Below are 18617 nucleotides of genomic sequence, written 5' to 3'. Positions count from 1 at the left end.
CTTGGCTCCCTAGTTCAGTGGATAACAGACTGCCCAGAGGCGGCACTGCATAAAAAGATGCCTAAAAAATGGCTGGCGGCACCTCTTTATCAAGCATTTCCCATAACAGTAAGCCGCGCTCTCAAACGCTCTACAAGAACTACGCATGCGCGCAGTTTACTGACAGTGCAGCCAGACGGTGTGGCATGCGTCGGACGCGGTGTGCTCCGTTGGTCGTATTTCCAGAGTCCTTGTATTTCTTTTAATCCCCCCTGTACATCGGTCAAACGGGCCGCTGTCTTATACGACACATTAAGGTAACACCAGCTGAATATGCGTAACAAAACGGGCTCCCACCTTCCGCACCACTGCGTGGCTTGTGAAAGCAAGCCATGCGAGCCGGTTTTGACTCAGACGAAGGTGCTGAGCAAAAGCCGAGAACAGGTGGCAAGGGAATTAATCGAGGCATTTTTCATTCGGAAGCATGGTGAACAGTGAGTGGACCACCTATATCTTTGTATGGAAATGAGTGTGAATTTTAGATGCGACGCATCTCTTGCTCGCGGGCATGTCCCTCCATCGGCGTTGTCGTCGTCGCGGCGTTGTCCGCACGCTCACTGCACATGCGCAACTCTCCTCCGTTCTTCTCTCCGACAGCTGTGCGCAACACTCTCACTCCGTCTCATTATCATAACAACAGTTGCGCGTGTGCGCTTCGCTGCTCTGGGTGCGCGCATGTGTGCGCCTGCGCGCGACTCTCTCTCCCCCCCCCCCCCCCCCCCCCCGACTAGCCCAACATGCATTACTGAGCCGAGAGACCGTGGCCTCACGAGAGCGTGGGCGGTTTAGCACGTAAATAAATGAGTGAAGTGTGACACATGTGTTGTGTACGGTATTCTCCTCTCCTGCGGACGCTCTTGCGCAGAACAGGGAGCATGTGTCAGCAATAAAAAAACTCAACATGCATTCGCACCTCCGGGAGCATTGCCGCGCTTGCACTGTTTTCCCAAATTCGCGGAAACTACGCGGTTGTACCGGCAGAAATATGCGCAAACTTGAGAGATTGTGAACGTTTTTCACATCCTTGATAGGGACGACGCATAGGGTGGGCCCTCACGCAGAGTGAGAAACGGTATCTCGCAGCCACGTTTTCTGGCTCGCAGAAATGATCCACACACTCGTTGGCAGCTTAAAGTGGCCATGACGACAAAATACAAGCTTGTTTCGTTCCAAATATTAGGTGTTTTATAGTGCCGCCAGCGCTTGTCAGGCAGCAACCAATGCTGTGTTCACTGACAAATTAATGATGATTGTGGGGTTTAACGCGCCGATGCTACACAGGCGATGAGGCGCGCCGTATAGTGGAGTGCTCCGGATTAATTTTGACCACCTGGGGACTTTTAACGCGCGCCGAAATATCGAACCGTGACACGGCCGTTTTCGTATTCCCCGAGAAAATACACAATTTAAGCCAAAATTTCAATTCTCCCGCTAAATCGTGTGTTTCGTTACGTCAGCGATGGCGCATTTACGACAGGTATATAAAACGACTGTGACGTATGTCGACTAGGGCTGCAGCGGATAACGAAACTTTTTGCGTTGCTTCATTTATCGTGCGTCCTCTAGATGGTGCCACAATACCGGCCAGGCTAGGTCAGGCCCACTGTCTGTACTCGCTTGTTGTTTTTGACCGGATTTGCACCTCCTGACTTATTTTTATTACGGTTGACAGTAATAGTTTCGTGAAACATTGAGTATGCTCGACAAACATGGTCACGTACGACAACGTCGCTTCTGCCAATTCGACAATGTCATCACGGAGACCCACCTGGCCACAAGGGCTTCTCGCCAGCTGAGCTTATTATGGGACGCAAACTCGAAACGAACATGCCTACCCGGCGTGAAAGACTAAATCGAGCCAAACTGGGACTATCAGCATCAGTACTAGCAAAGCAATGAAGTCATTCGTGAGCGAGACGCCGGACACTACAATATGTGGCGTGGAACAAAAGACATTCCACCGGTTCAGCCAGGTACAGTTGTCCAGATCTGACATGGGAGCTCATAAGAAACCATCGTTAGAGCTTCAAGTGCACTGAGATCTTGCATCGTGCAGACGGTCAAAATAAGCGCATGTCGCACAAAAAGCGCATGAGCAAGAAATGCGAGAAATTGCATCTCCGGACAAAGCAGGGACTAGCTCTTCAGAATCAGCCAACCACCCCACCTGCAGTGATTGAGCCGTTAAACCACAACCCTGCCTGCACCCGTGAGCAGGCTGAGAACTTGTCTTGCAAAAGGAGAATGCGTCGTGCTGTGAGAACTGCCATGGCACTCTCCAAAGAGTGCCCCACATACCACCTGCTTACATCTCCACCACTAGAAATGCTTGGATAGCGACGATTGGGAACCAGAAAAACCATGGCATGAGAATAAACGCATCATATCGTTATCTTGCTCCCCATCAAATGTGTGCCTTCCTAGAACCCCTTGACAACACGATACCGAGTACATTCTTTGAAAACAATTTCAGTTGTTCGTTTCCTAGCTACTGTGTCAGAGATAGGCTATTCCATCCGCAATAGAATGGGATCATTGGTCAAGATTGGTTAATGTAACTAGTCCTGGTTAATTGCACTACGGCGATTATTTTCAAGCGCTATACGAATAATACAGTTTGGCTTCGAATCAAATTAACAGTTAGCCCAGCTTCACTGACCTAACGTCGCGAAAGCTGATGTTAATAGTGAACCTGTCTGGCGTTCCCAAATCACAAGGCTAAGCTTCATGGAACTCCTCAAAGCCGGCTGATCCATTCCCGTTCACGTCAATCCAATTGTAACTTTCCGATTATTCATATGCTCTTTCCCACCTTTTCCAGACCAGGGCGTTTTGGCATTTTCTCACCAAAGCCTATCAACCAATCGATTTCAGTTGTGTTCCACTGCTCGCGCCATCTACTGAAACCTTTGGTTACTTTTGAACTTGCAACACGGCCACGAGGGGGCGCCGCAAGCGCCTTTTGTTTTTTCATGGCGTATTTTTTTCATGTATTTTTAATTAAAATAAGGTTGCAAATATCCCTTATGTATTGTCTTGCCTCAAATATGCAAATGTCTTCCTCTTGCTCAACCATGCTGACCAGTATGAACATTGCCACCAGATTTAATAGTTTAGAAAATATTTACCTATATAAGCGTCTAGGTGCATGTGTACTTGCTGCATGTGTGCTTGGCGCTTGCTCTCCTCCTTGCTAAGCAATACCATCGCCCCATCGCTGCGACCGCGTTACCACATTTCGTCCCATGAAAGACTCGCCCAAGAACAGGTTCGCTGTGACACGTGATTCAGAAACTCAATATTTTCATAATAGTATTGCAACATGTCCAAAATGCAAACCGGAATGCACTCCACGGGGCGAGCGCATGAACAGACTTTGCAGTCAGCAAGAAAGCTTTATTCTCTTTATCTTACACCATGCTCCTTGTGCGGCTGCATCAGCCCCCCCCCCCCCTCCCCCCTCCCCTCCCGCTCATTTCTCCCGACCACGCGGTGGCGTCAAGGACCGCACGGACTTGAGACCACCGTACTGGTACTTTTCCTTCTGGTCGTACGGTTTCAGAATCTTGAAGCTGCACAGAAGCGTCTCGTCCACGGACATTATGGCCCCGGCGTTGTCGAACTCGCCGCAATAGTTGGGTGCCGAGAAGAGCGTCACCAGCTCACGCTCGCCGAAGAACTCGTAGCCGTCCTCCACTACCTGGTGGGCTCTGCAGATGAGCTCAAGGCCATGCTTCTTGAGGAACTTGGAGACTACATCGGGACCAAAGGTGAAGGACACGCCGCGGTCGTTCTCGCCCCAGCCCTGGATGTACTTGTCCGGATCCGCCCAGAGAAGATCACACACGAGGCCTGTGTCGGGGACGTCTGTCGGTCGCATGATGCTTCTGATCTGCTCCATTGACTGTAGGTCCGGAGATAGTCCTCCGTGACAGCAGAAAATCTTCTCGTCAACAATTGCGGCAAGAGGCAGGCAGTTAAAGCAGTCGATAAAGGTCTTCCAAAGCTTGATGCTATAGCGGCGTTTGCACTCGTCGTAGAAGCCATAGATGCGGCTTATCGAGGCGCACTCGTGGTTGCCTCTCAGAAGAAAAAAGTTCTCAGGGTACTTTATCTTGTAGGCGAGCAGGAGACCGATGGTTTCGAGGGACTGCCTGCCCCGGTCCACGTAGTCTCCCAAGAAGAGGTAGTTGGCCGCCGGGGGAAAGTTGCCGTACTCAAAGAGCCGCAGCAAGTCCGTGTACTGACCATGGATGTCACCAAGGATCTTGAGCGGTGCTTCCAGCTCAAGAAGGATCGGCTGCATGAGGAATATCTCGCGCGATTTGAAGCAAAGGCCCTGCAGCTCCTGCTCTGTCAAATCCACAGTCTTGCCTGGGCGGCATCCTCTAACTTCCAAGAGTCTGGCAATGATGCTGTCTATGTTTAAGACGCCCTCCGCCATTTCCGACTTGCTGGTCCAAGAAGCGGCAGCAATGCGCTGGGCCACGTCAAATAGAACAATCGGAGCTCGCGGCTGGGTGCCACACACTCTGCACGGGCTCAACGCTGATGATGATAACTACCCAGTGCCCATGTGCTCCTTCCCTCTTCTTTGCTAACGAAGTTCCCAGGAGAAGTCCCCTTGAGTGGGTGAGTGCGAACCCTGCAGTACGCCACCATTACCAATCACGAGGCGGGGGTTGATGATAGCGGTTCCGCGTGGCTCTCCTGGTAGTAAAACCGGCATGACTGCGCTCAGAAATAGGATAGGGGTCGTGTGGTGCCCTAATTCCCTTTATTTGTTCCTCTTCGGCGCTACCATAACCACCCTTCACCAGGTGGTAAAAAGAGCTTAAGGGGGAATGGAGGGAAAAAACCGACTAAAAATTTCATCTTTTTTAACAATGCCAAAATATTCCAACACTCTCCGAAATGTTCTCCGCGAAGTGCCTTCGTCAGATGCGCACCAGAAGTCATTTAAAGGAGTACTGCCATCAGATATTTGCTTTTTGGTTTTTATGCTGTAAACAACACCTCTGCACCCACTAGAAATGAAAATAAAGCAAAAACAGGTCAGCAGCAAGCGTGGAAATAGTTACAATGCATTACATTCACCCAGTTTCGGTTTCGGTCACGAGCAGCACAGATGGCAGTTCTGAGCCATGCCGGACGTCACTACGTCACACTATTGTGGCCAAAACTGCAGGTTGTAACGTTAATAAAAAATTCTCGACGTCACACGCGATTCCCGCGTGGGCTCACGGGGTCTGCATTGATCCGCCCGAGCTTGCGGCGAAACTGGATTGCGGGAAATTTGAAAAGTAATTTGCAAATTCGTGTAATTAAACGCATTTAAAGGGACACTGAAGTGAATTTGTCAAGCTACCGTTTTTGCTTGCACTGCGTAGACTGGCTCAAATTAGCACACTTTTCATCGTTTATCCGGTTGACAAGTCGGTAATTATTTTACAAAGCGCGAAAGAAGAAAAACTACCATGCGCGGTTTGCGGCGGCTGCACCAACTAAAGGATGTGACGACGGGAGGAGACGCACCGTGATTGGACGATTTCCCAGTTTAGCATTCAAACAAGTTTCAGTTTCGGTTCTGTAAAACAACATGCTTGACATCCGACGGCATCGTTGGATGGGCATTCTCGATATCTCAGTAATCGTCGTACCACGCTTCTGCCATGTTGTCGGCTGTAAAATGCATAAGATAAGCCACCCAGGACGGCTTGGAATCGTAGCAATCTCTTGCCGATTCCTACGCAGTGGACGAACGCCCTCCGCGTCCCCGCAGACGCTCAAATGCCATGCGCTTTTCCCCGATATTTGGAGCTTGTCTTACTCATGCCTGTATCGTAAAAAGCGTGTTCGCACCAGGCCAAGGGTCTGTTCATTCTGGCCTGTGCCCACTGCCCGCAAGCAGTCGGTGCTTACGGCAACAGCACGCCAACGAGAACTCGCTAGCGCGCCAGTGTCAGCCTGCGCGCGTTCTGTGAACTAGTTCGTGGAGCAGTCAACGTTACGGCCCAAAAAAGGTGAACTCAGTATAGAAAACATCGGCCGAAAACGAAAAAGTCAACTTATAAAAACTGATTTTCGATGTGTTTCCCAATGCGGCTAGTTGCAAAACTGCTGGAAGGCATCTTCGCAAACCACTGAAGCCAGTTACATCATTCTTTTAGGACTCTGAATTTGCTGTCAGTACTCCTTTGAATATGGCACTAAACACACCCTGTGGCCCCGCCTAGCGCTGCAAGTTTTGTGCAGCGCGTTCTTTCCCATTAGAAGTGCACTGTGGTATAGTAGTGCCTCCCTTCTCTATAATTTCGCGCAAGAAGCGACGAGAGAGAGAGAGAGAGAGAGAGAGAGAGAGAGAGAGAGAGAGAGAGAGAATAAACGTTTAATAGAGAAAACGGTGGTTGTTGAGCCGTCACTCGGCTTGCTATGCCTCACAGATGGCGTTTGACGGCCGAGTAAAACACACTGCAGGAAAGCCAACTTTGCACAATGTGCTCACAAAATCAGGGTGAGCCAATCATATACCAGTACCACATAACATAACAACCCTAGCAAAAATTCTGATACAAATTCTAATACATGTATATGCTTATTGCCACTAATAGACCTATCAGTCTGTATTAGTCTATTAGGTCTATCAGTTTGTATTAGCCTATTAGTTCTATCAGTCTGTATTAGTCTATTAGGTCTATCAGTCTGTATTAGTCTATTGGGTCTATCAGTGTGTATTAGTCTGGTAGGTCTATCAGATTGTATTAGTCTGATAGGCCTACCAGAGTGGACTAGTTCTATCAGAACCAGTGGCAAGTTCGAACAAAGCAATTAAACATGGAAACACATTTTATTATCAGGGTACACAGGCAAATTCCTCTGGCTGACAGAAATCTGGCTGAATAATTTAATGATACATAAGTTCGTAACCTGATCAAGAACGAACGAATAAATTGCAATGCGAATCCACAAAATAGCTGCACCATGCAATCAGAAAAGCTCCTCAAACCTGTGCGGTCTAGCCATAGGTATACATATCGAACGGATTAATGGCCGATTGAACACCATTCCCATTTCGATGCAACTTCAAAACGGCATTCACCCTTCCGCAACACGCGATTAGAATTGAGTCTCTTCTTCGTGAGGCATTCCCTTGAGAATGAACAAAGGAGTCTGAAGCGGCGAGGTGACGGGTCAAAGATGGGTCGGCGGGCGGCGGCCCAGATCATATTTGTCAATGTAGGCGGGCGCTAGACACATCGCTAACACTTCTGGATGACGTGATGCACACGCTTTCTTCGGTGTCAGGCGTTCGTTACACAGCATAGCAGACAGAGCGAAGATGTCCGGAGCCCCGAGGTGACGAGTCCATGATGGATCGCGCTGCGGCCTAATTCATACTTGCCAAAGTTATACGGGCGTTAGACAGATCTCCAACACTTCTCGATGACGCGATGCACACGCGTCTGATGTGAACTAATGCTAGAAGCCGCTTCCTTCTAACCGTCTTCTTCCCGAATGTACACACACGCCAGCCGCACTTTGTTGTTGTCGCCATATTGGATACCCAGCCAGCGAAGACCATTGGCATGGCTTGGCTTGACTTCGTTTTTGGCTTAGCAGATATCTTGCTGCTCTCCTTGCACCCTCGCAGGCTTTCCTCCATGCTCGCAGGTAAGGTCAGGTAAGGTGGCTTATCGCTGGCGCACCACTCCCAGCTCCCGTCAGCTCTCTTCATGTAGCGCATTTTTTAGGAGCGAAAATTAAACAAAAATGTTGACCTATTTTGCATAATAATTAGGTTGGAGATTTACGGAGAGTTATTAGTGAACAAAACGCTTAATAATATTATACCAAATAAAAATTATTGTTCAAGGGCGATCATTTCAACCTTTTGTCTTGTGATTTTCGGGAAAAAATAAAAATTCAGGAAATCGCACTTTGCGGGTTCATTTGTAGTAGTTTTTATTTAAACCAATACGTCTCTATTAGTTCGTATTAGACTCAGGTCTATCAGATCTATTTGTATTTGCAAACTAATACAAACTAATAGGTGTATTTGTATTAGACTAATACAACTTGTATATGAAACTTATAAAACTGATACAAGTTTGTATAAGACTAATACATGTCTTATACACCTAATACAAAAATGTATAAGACTAATACAAGTTTCTATCAGAATTTTTGCTAGGGAAGGGGGTGTCTTTGCACGCCTAACGGACCTCTTGTAATACACAATAAATAGTTTGGAAGTAGCGATAATGATTGCGAAATATATTCTGCAGGGTTGGACTTTGGTTTCGGGACTTGGCAATCTGAATTTTGGACTTTGGGAGAGTGGATTTTGGACTTAAGCTTTCACTCAGGTTGCATGGAAGAAAGCTTCGTGTTTTAACCACCATTTTCTTAAGATCGATCTATTGTAGGGTTTAACGCGCCGACGCACCGCCGGCGATGAGGCGCGTGGTAGAGGAGGGCTCCGGATTAATTTTGAGCTTTTGTAGCGTAAGCTACACTGGCCGAGGTTGAGCAGTTTCGCGAGTGCCGTCAAGGGCCGTTCTGCGCAAGCGCGAGGAGCACTGGATTGGTCTGGATCGGATTGGCTTGGATTGGATTAAATTGGATTGTGTTGGATTGAAATCCTATACAATTGGAGTACGGGTGTGTAGAGAATTGGGTCTGCACATTCGCCGGTCTGCGCATTCCGGAAAAGTGACGTCAAAGCCGCGGCAGACGCACTGGCGCCGGCGCGTGCCTAGCTGTGCGGCTCTGTTGCGCAGTAGCCAAGTCTGACGCTGCGCCGGAGCCGCTTGATAGCCGTTTCACGTGACTCCGAGGGAGCCATGCTGCGCATGCGCGAGGAGCTGTGACTGGACTGGATTAGACTGGACTGGAAATCGTTTTAGCAGCAGTAAGCATGATAATCAGCTGATCCTGGACAACCAGAAAACCTAAGACTAACCAGCTGAACCTTAGCTCACGCTACGTATATCCTGGCATAGCCGAGCTAAGCCACTGCTATTTTTTTTTCTTAAGCAAGGGGATATGATTTATTTAATTAAGAAACACATCACATTAATTTTTATTACTTCCAAATATAGCGCTTAGTTACTTGAATGTTTCACTTTAGTTAAGTTTAAATAACATTGTGCATGCTTGAGGAGCGTTTGTTAACTTACTCACCTGTTAAAATTTCTCCAGGAGTTACTTCATGACCCACGTACTTAAAAACCATGTGCACCAATACGAAAAGCTTTACAAATACATTTCAGAATGGCCTAGTTTGCTTATTTTAGAGATATGCCACTTCTGTATTGAAATAATAAAACAAATATCTTGCTTGCTAGACTGCTAGCGCCAGCAAGTGAAAACTCGGTAAACGAAAATACGTTTCTTGTTTGTTGTTGTTTTTTTACCTCAGTAAAGGAGGAATCTATTTCTGAAAGAAGCAAACTCGCCGTTACGAACATTTCTATGAATTTGTAGAGCCTTTCGTATCGGTACGCAATGCATTTTAAGCCCGTGGGTCATGAATTAGCAAGTCCCATAGGAATGTGATCAGGTGAGTCCCTCTTAAACTTGCGCCTGGTCGACCGTCTATCGTTGTGTTTGTCCGCCCGTAATTCGTTGCTGTTTTGACAGATCAGCGACCTTTCACATTAGAAGTGCAGTGTGGTATAGCAATGCCGCCCTTCTCTCTAATTTCGCGCAAGAAGCGAGCGAGAGAGAGAGAGAGAGAGAGAGAGAGAGAGAGAGAGAGAGAGAGAGAGAGAGAGAGAGAGAGAGAGAGAATCGTCTAATAGAACAAACGATGGTTGTTCACTCGGCGGGGTGGGTTCGCCTCAGTCCATGTACCCTTAGGCGTTGGCTGCAGCCCTGGCTCGGGTGACCAAAAAGATCTTGTCAGCGTGACGGGAGCTGGTCATCAGGCCCTCCCACTGCTCGGGGGAAGGGTTGAGATTGGGGGTGAGCGATCGGGTGTTTTGACCAGCTCACACCATGCGGTACGTAATATTAAGAGAGGGCCAGAAGTGAGAGGTGAAGGGGTATTGTGTAGAATAAATAGAGTGGAGGATGGGTGCGTTGTAACAGGTGTTTTTAATCGACACCAGATGATTTATTCCTTCTTGTTGAGGGTGAGTGTAAGGTCCACTTATGAGATTAGCGGCCAGGCGCCCGGGCTGCGCGTGAGAACCCGCCACTCTGTCTGGTGGCCCAGCACTGTAGACTCTACGCTGCAGCCGTCGCCAATTCGTCACGGCGCGCACGGGAGACGGATTGTCTGGCCCAGCGCATACCACAGGGATAATCCCCCATTGAGAGACCAGACGGCGCCGCCGGATTCCGGGAACCGACTGCGTGACGCGCGGAGGTGGCGGGATTACCGGCGTCGAAGCGCGCGCCGCGCAAGACACCATTGTGAACGCACCCCGGCCGGCACAGTGCACTGTCGCCGCCTTTCGCTCTCACCCCGCGGGGTCACGCGCACCTGCTCGTCTGCGAGCGTGCCGTTGACCCAAAGATGGCAGCGCCTCATTGAATATTCCGTGGCGTGCTGAGTGACAGCTGTCTACGTGAATTTGGGCACTCCCTTATGCGTGTACGAACGCTACAAGGGCGTTCCCGAGAGAGGGTGATCTCGAGGTTTTATAAGGCCGAACTTGGCCGTTGGAAATCGTTCTTGTCTGAGCGCCGAGCTGGGCAGTTCCCGGCTGGACAAGGAGTCTCGACCGTTGAAGCTAGGGTGGGATTTGTGAGCCCCCTAGGATAAAGGTTAGGATCGCGTCGGAAGTTTAGGGTGCAGCGCCGTACCGGGCAACTAGACGGATCCTGCGGCGAGACAGGGTATCGGCCGTCGTTTCTCGAGCGGTTTGTGTACGCTCCGAGAACAGGAGAGTTAGACGAAGTTGAGAAGCTCAAGTGATTTGTGCGCACTTGGAGCTAGCGTCTAGCTGAAGTACGAAGTTTTTCCTTTTACTACTCATGTACCCAGTTATCCTACTGTAAATAGCTGTATATAAACTTGCGTTTCACTTAATCAACCTCAACGCCTCGAGTTTCGTCGATTCGACCGCCGTCTCCAAGAACTTCAACACCATCGCCCTGCCAGCCTCCTGCCAAACCAACCGGAGCCCGGGCGATTGGATTCCTGATCGACACCGGACTTCGGGGAAACGAACCACAACCATCTTTACTGTGAGCTTGAGGCAAGATGAGGCGAAAATTGCGATAATGGTGGAAGATGTCGTGGTAGCGTGATGGAACAGCGGGAGGTGGAGGAGGCTGGACCGTGGGTTCTGGCCCTGGGGGAAATTCCCGGCGTGTAAAGGCATGGACAGCAGCGTGAGCTGCCTCAATTCCCGCGAGGGACGAGTGGCCAGGGGTCCAGACGATGTAAACCTCGAGGAGGGGTTTGATTGACGCGAGTATGCTTAAGGCGGGAGGCGAGATGCGTCCACGTTGAATGCTACGGCAGGCTTACTGGGAATCTGTGATAATTGTACGGTATTCGGAGCCAGTGGTAGTGGCGATGGCTATGGCGATTTCTTTGGCAGTGGTGGTTAATGTGTGGAGAGTCGTGAGGGATGTGAAAAGTGTGCCTTGGGAGTTGACAACTGCCAGAGCATAAGCCTGGCATGAGGGGTAGAGGGCGGCGTCGGCATAGCGAGTATAGGGGTGGAAGTGGAATTGGATCGAAGATGTTTAACCCGGGAGAGTTTTCTACCTTGGTTGAATGCTGGGTGTCATATCGTTGGGAATTTCGGGTACAGTATAATGTGGGACCAGATTGAATACGGAATATGTTGGGCTTGTGAAGCAGGTGGAGTTGGGTAACCGAGGGTCCGAAGGACGTGTGAGCCAGTAGTGGTAAACAGGAGTCTGGTGAGCTGGCTATTGTGCTGAGCTTTCAGGAGTTCTTCGAGAGTGGTCTGAATTCCGAGTTGAAGGAAACCGCTCAAAAAGCCGACGTTACGGAGACGCGCTGGGCAGCGCTGCTCGCGGTCGCGCTCAGCGCCAATATACGCACCGATAAACTACAAGACCTCCGTGGGTTAGCTTCCAGTACATACACAACGCGGCGAATGGCGTTGTGAGCGACCCCCCGTTCTACGGGACGTGGCCGCCAGCATGCCCAAGTCAGTTCCGCTGTTTCAGCAGATTGCACACCTAGGTGCGGAACTGGCTATACTTTTTTTTAGAAATTATTGCGCTCACCCATGGCCTGCGATATCCACTCCACGCGCGGGCAAGGATCCACCATTGCGCGGAGGTGATCTCAGTGAACAACACTGCCGTGTGAGACAACCCCACGCCGGACTGCTGTGAGCAACTATAATGAGTACAGTACGCACTGGTGTTTCTATGTTTACGTGTGCGTTCGTAACTTCCATTGTTTAGCCCACCATTTTTGCTGCTATAAAAAAGAGTATGCATTAAATTTAAGCGCAGATACTCGTTCTGCAAGCTTACAAGTCCTCCATCCTAAAGAGCGCTTGACAACACGACGAGGAAGAGGGGACACAAGACGGCGCTGGCTCTCAACTAAATCTTAATTCGGAAGGAAACACACATATATACAATCATACACCACACGTCTCTAAACGTGATCACTACACAGCGGTGCGCCAACAATCTTATCGTAGCCCACTCCCCCAAAAAACACAACCTAAGGCATCGTCATTGACAGGAAAGCAAATTCCTTATCGCACAGTGTCACAGAAGCATAGCTAATGCACTTCCCTTCACTTTTTCTTATATGAACCGCTTCCCCCAACTCTCTTGTCAACTCGTCATTATGGCGCCAAAAAATACACGTGTCCTTATACAATGGGTTGCAATTTTCTTGACTGTCTTCCTCGTGGGCCTTACAGTGCCGAGTGATATGTGCAAAGGAATTATTCTTTAGTGAACCAGGGTGCTCCATGAGCCGTACATTGACGCACCTGCCTGATTGGCCAATGTACACGTTATCACATGAAAACAGCAAGGAGTATACGATGCCAGTCGAGCAGGGAACCAAAGGTGACACATGTTTCACATTGCACCCGCTGCCAGCTTTCTGTCCTGACAACTTATTTTCGCTGTTTTCTGTTATCCCCTACATCGCTGTTATCCCCTATCGTATCTCACATGGCCTGAAAAATATAGCCGGCCGTTACGGGGCTCGGGTCGTTTGTTCGGCCCCGAATAAACTTGAGATATGTAAAATGGTGTAAAATAAGTTGTCAAGACAGAAAGCTGGCAGCGGGTGCAATGTGAAACGGGTGCAATGTGAAACATGTGTCACCTTTTGTTCCCTGCTCGATGGGCATCGTATACTCCTTGCCGTTTTCATGTGATAATGTGTACATTGGCCAATCAGGCAGGTGCGTCAATGTACCGCTCATGGAGCACCGTGGTTCACTCAAGAATAATCCATTTGCACATATCACTCGGCACTGTAAGGCCCACGAGGAAAACAGTCAAGAAGAAAAATGGAACCCATTGTATAAGGACACGTGTATCCTTTAGCGCCATAATGACGAGTTGACAAGAGAGTTGGTGGGAGCATTTCACATATGAAAAAGTGAAGGGAAGTGCATTAGCCATGCTTGTGTGACACTGTACAATAAGGAATTCGCTTTCCTGTCAAAGACGATGCCTTTAGTTGGTGTGTTTTTTGGGGAGAGTGGGCTACGATAAGATTGTTGGCGCACCGCTGTGTAGTGATAATGTTTAGAGACACATGTGGTGTATGATTGTGTATATGTGTGTTTTCTTCCGAATAAAGATTTAGTTGAGAGTCAGCGCCGTCGTGTCTCCTCCTCTTCGTTGTCGTGTTGTAAAGCGCTGTTTAGAATGGACGGATACCAACTGGCCCAGCTGTCGATTCTGTTGACTTATAAGCGCTCGCTAACTGGCGTTTGCTTTTGATGGATCCCAGCCAATCGCACAACTTCCCATAATACACATTATAGGTAAATAAGGTAGTGGTTTGGTCATTCTCTTTTTTTTCTGATTACAAGCTTATTTTAGGGAAGCTTGCGTTAAAAGTGGTTAAGTGTTATTCTAAAGAGGCAATCTTTCAGATGAACCAAACTTGCATTTTGTCTTCGAGGCCCTTTAATTAAGGGCAAATGGACATGGCCATGCTTGTTTCTTGTGTGCTCTTGTATCTTTCGGACTTTTTCCCCGCGCACCCCTACATATTTCCTCTCTCTGTAGTAAAAATCAGGGTGACGAACGGGAACCGAACTGAACCGGCATTTTTGACCCGAACATGAACGATTATTTTTTGAGCATGCTGAACCCGAACCAGAACTGAACCGAAAAAAGAAATAATGGTTGCCGGTTCACAACGAAACGATTCGATTATCGATTATAACAGGGGTCAGCAACAATCGTGCTTTTCTCTTTCACGCACCATAAATTTCTTAACTCTTCACGCACTTTCTCCTTCAGATCAGTCACAACACTTGATACGCTCTCTACGTCGTCATAACATGAGGAAAGGTATACGCACCGATGTTTCAATGGCATGCTACTCCTGGTAGTGTGAGCAGAGTGCAAGGCTGAACAAATGAAATGTAATCTCTCAGCAGCTTGCAAGGGATATGAAACAGCGACTTTTCCCTTCCCTCCCTGTGGCTGTGTAAGGAAAGTTGGGTCGCAAGATTGCTGCACTGCGCAACGCCGAAGGCGAACAGTCGAAATGTGCATATTTATTGCATTTCACAATTTTCTTGAAAAAAGTCACACACCTGACCTGAAAAGTTAAAAACTTCCCAAATGTGACCCGGAAGAGCTTCACAGTGGCTGAGCCATTGGCTGCTGACCACAAGAATGCGGGTTCGATCCCCGCACCCTGTTGCCTTTTTCTGATATAGATGAACGAAAACTTTCATGTGTCAAGATTCCAAAGCACGCTAAAGATCCCCAGGTGGTCTCAATTGGTCTGCCTGGAGTGTGCCTCATATGGTGTGCCTCAGAGCACAGGTGTAGCTTCCGGGCATCAAACACGCCAAACCTTTTCTGGAAGTGGGCTTCTACGGGAAAACAATGAAAGGCCCTCCACGTGGTTTTAGATCAATCTGCGCCGAGTTCGAACACGAATAATTTATGCTCATGTTTTGCTTCTTCGAGCCATCAAATAAGAAAAACACCGAAAGGTAGATTTTGCTCTAAACATCATTTCCTTTGTCCGACTTTCCACAACCAAGCGTGCCATCACTGCGAAGGCAGCGAATGCTTTGGTGCCTGGTATAATCGTAAGCGTTTCAGGACGCATAGAGCGGACAAGTCCATGTTTTTTTAACGGATCCAAGCAATAATACATAAAGCAGAGGAAACTGTTAACCTATAATACACCGTTCATCTTTTTGAAAGAAGCTGTATTCCCCAACCGTGCAGGCATTTTGTCTTGGAAGAAAAAGTAGCACTAAAGTAGATGACACATTTGGAAAGGCAGGCCCGTCTCGTAATGTCCTCTTATCCCAGTGCTCGTCCCTTATGCTTGTCCCTCTGTTTCATATTTTTTAACGCTGCTTTGTTTTCGGAGATGCACTTTAAAGGAGCCATGAAGAGAAAATGCAAGTTGGTTTTATTCGAAAGATTTCGTGTTTTATAGTGCCCCCAGCGCTTGTCCGGATACAAACGGTGCTTTATTCACTGAGAAATTAAACAATTTAGGTTAAAATTTTGATTTTCCCGCTCAATCGTGCGTTTTCGTGGTCCCAAGTGACATCACGGGAACCGCCCACTCTGCAGCCTAGAGTACCTTCATTCACGCATCCGCCGTACAGGGTAGAGACACGTAACGCTGGCGCCGCCATGTTCGGTTGCTCGCTCGCCGCCGAAGCAAGTCATTGTGTCAAAACCGCGCTAAAATTATCGCCGCAACGCGGTTTACTGAAGAAGTTTGAATCATATTGTCTGTTTCGCGTTGCTAGGTCTCGTGGGAAACGAAAAGAATAACGCGTTGAGCCCGTCGGCCCAATTGCGGCGGCACGGGACCGTTCAAAGGTTGTCTCCACCCTGTAGCGGTGTTGGTTTGTTCCCGCGTTTCTTTACGTTCCGTAACCTAGATGGCGCCACCATACGGTGGCAAGCGTTTGGTTTGTTTTTGCCCGCATTTAAACCTGGCTTGTTTTTGTTCTGGGAGAAAATATTCGTTCCCTGAAACAGTGCTCGCTCGACAAATGGGGTCACGTAAGACACCGTTGCTTGCGTCAATCGGCCAGTGTCGTCTGAGACAACCCCAAGCCCCATAGTGCTGTGCAGCTAAACCAAAGCATGCTGTGCGCAGTACGAACAGCAGAACGCATCAGTACTTCTATGTTTACATGTGCTTTCGTAACTTCCACTGTTTGTCCCATCATTCCTATTGCTTTGTAAAGAATGTGCCCTAAATTTAAGCGCAAATCGCTCGTTCGTCTAGTTTGTAAGCTCTACCTAATTTGCGTCTGCTTCTGCCAGCCTCCGCCAATCGCAGAGCTTAGCCCATGTGACATCACAGGTTCTGTTGCGGGAAATGAGCTGGTGGGTCGCATGACCATTCCCGTTTTTCCTAATTATGTAGCTTATTTGAGCGAAGTTTACGTTAAAAGTGGTGTCAGTATGATTCTAACGAGACAATCTTTTGAATGAACCAAACTTGTGTTTTCTCTTCATGGCTCCTTTAACTGACTAGTCTAACTTGCTACTCTGCTGGTCCTCCTACTCGTTCCGAAGGCGGAGTACTGTTGTCGACAAACTAAATAGCGTCGCCCCAAAAAAGTTCCATGTTCTGCTCCACACGTCCAATCACCCTTTCAGCTTGTAATCGCATAATCCCTTATAAAATTCCACAATTTAGCAGACGGAAAGAAGTTGGTGGTCAGGCAGAACGGGTACGTTTTCATGCTGGCTCACATGTCCGTAACAGCTATCTCAAAATGCGTTTAAGTGATCAGAGCAATAATGAGTGACTGAGTGCTAACTAAAGCTCAGTTGTAACAAACTTTTCGTTCACACCCTCTAGAAGGTGGCTGCTAATAAATTATCCTAGTTGGCCAAACCGTCTGTTTCACAGATAGCATAACGTGGGTGCTGTAGGATTTTGTTTGTTGTGTTACAACAGATGAAAAAAAGTACACCACTAGTAGTTAGACACGTCCCTTGCTAATGTACGGAGGTGACTCGCCGCATGGCAGGCCTAACTCTAGAGGTTGAAGGTTCAGTGTGATGGGCAATTTCAGAGAGATGATTGCGATTTTAACAACATAAGAAGGAAGTGGGAGAAAGTATATCCCAAAGAAAATCCTAACTTTTAGTGGTTTCTTTTAGGTACTCCCTAGAGGCCAACATGAGTGCTGTGCGATATCGTACCTGGTGAATCATCACTAGTTTGCCTGTTTTCCTTTATATCTAGCTTAATTCCTTACTGTCACCTTTTTCGTGAAAAAAGCCGTATTTCGAATGCCCCAGGATTGTATTCTTATGGTCGCTTTAAACTACAAAACACTTCTTCGTACTTCACTTGTAGTTTAACTCACAGAATTGCTTGCGAACTGGTTCGGGTTGTGATTTAGTCAAACTGGAACTGAACCAGAATGAAATGAATCCACCCGAACCCGAACTGTAACTGAACCGGTATTTTTCCCAGTTCTACACGCAGGTAAAAATGTAGTTGATTGTCTGCGCTCGTGTAGTCCAGTTCTTTTTCGAAAGAGTGTATTTCTTGCACAGTTTTTAACGATGCCCTCTGGTTTCAAAGGCGGTCCTTTATGAGCACGTCCACCATATTATGCAGACCTACATACTAAGAAAAAAGGGAGTTTCTATGACTCTCTGCGGGGGTATCTACTCGCCACAGAATTGAATCTTCTTTGACCCCTCTTTGCAGAGTCATGCGACTCTTATTGAAAGGGGGTCATGCGTATCCCATCCCACTAGTCGCACAGTAGAGTATGGGTGACTATTTCCCCTAGAGTCAGCAGTAACTGCCCTGACCCTAATCTAATGAAAAAAGAGGGTCACAGGACTCCTTCCTGACGATCGTCGTGACACTGTAACAAGAATTGTGAGGACGCTCCTGTTATGAAGAGTCCCGTGATGCTTATGGCAAAAGAGCCGTGGCAGTGTATGGGTGACCCTCGAAGACATGGTCAGTACTGCTGCCAGTGGAATCATTGCAGTATATGTGCAACTCTGACGGAGGTGGTCAACACGGACCCCCTAGTTATCCCTGTTGTCCCAAGAGAGTCAAATTATTCTTGCTTCATGACCACTGTCCCCGTCTTGAGTAGATACAAATCTCACGGCTGCCAGTCAAGTCACTGTCAAACAAAGGTAGTCACTGTAATCATTAAGAGACTTCTCTGGTGTGTGTGGGATTTAACTTTGATTACACCTTTAGCAGCAGCTGTATTATAAAAAATATGAGATGTAAACTTCAGTTCCACATAAACTTAGCCCACACATCACTGCAATTTGAGCCCGTATGCTTGCAGCTTCATGAGCCGTTTCATACAGGTACAGCAAAGCAAAGCAAAAGTATTAGAAAATTATTTTATTAAAGAATGTAACACATTTGAATGAAAAGCCTGCTTAGGCTATCA

The 18617-nt window shown here is 47.8% G+C and overlaps 1 protein-coding gene and 1 pseudogene across 2 annotated transcripts in view; one reads left to right on the top strand and one right to left on the bottom strand.

Moving 5' to 3' along the window:
* LOC144155051 (cysteine-rich secretory protein 2-like) overlaps positions 1-18617 on the top strand; it is an 85374-nt gene that overhangs the window by 36022 nt on the left and 30735 nt on the right. The gene's annotated exons all lie outside the window — the stretch shown is intronic.
* On the bottom strand, positions 3512-4483 carry LOC144177018 (serine/threonine-protein phosphatase PP1-beta catalytic subunit pseudogene; annotated as a pseudogene).

Source organism: Haemaphysalis longicornis, unplaced genomic scaffold (assembly GCF_048455015.1).
Source record: "Haemaphysalis longicornis isolate Haplotype H1 unplaced genomic scaffold, Haemaphysalis longicornis Haplotype H1 scaffold_1, whole genome shotgun sequence".
Classification (NCBI taxonomy): domain Eukaryota; kingdom Metazoa; phylum Arthropoda; class Arachnida; order Ixodida; family Ixodidae; genus Haemaphysalis; species Haemaphysalis longicornis.
Note: the sequence above shows the minus strand (reverse complement) of the source record. Positions and strands in the feature narration are given on the sequence as shown.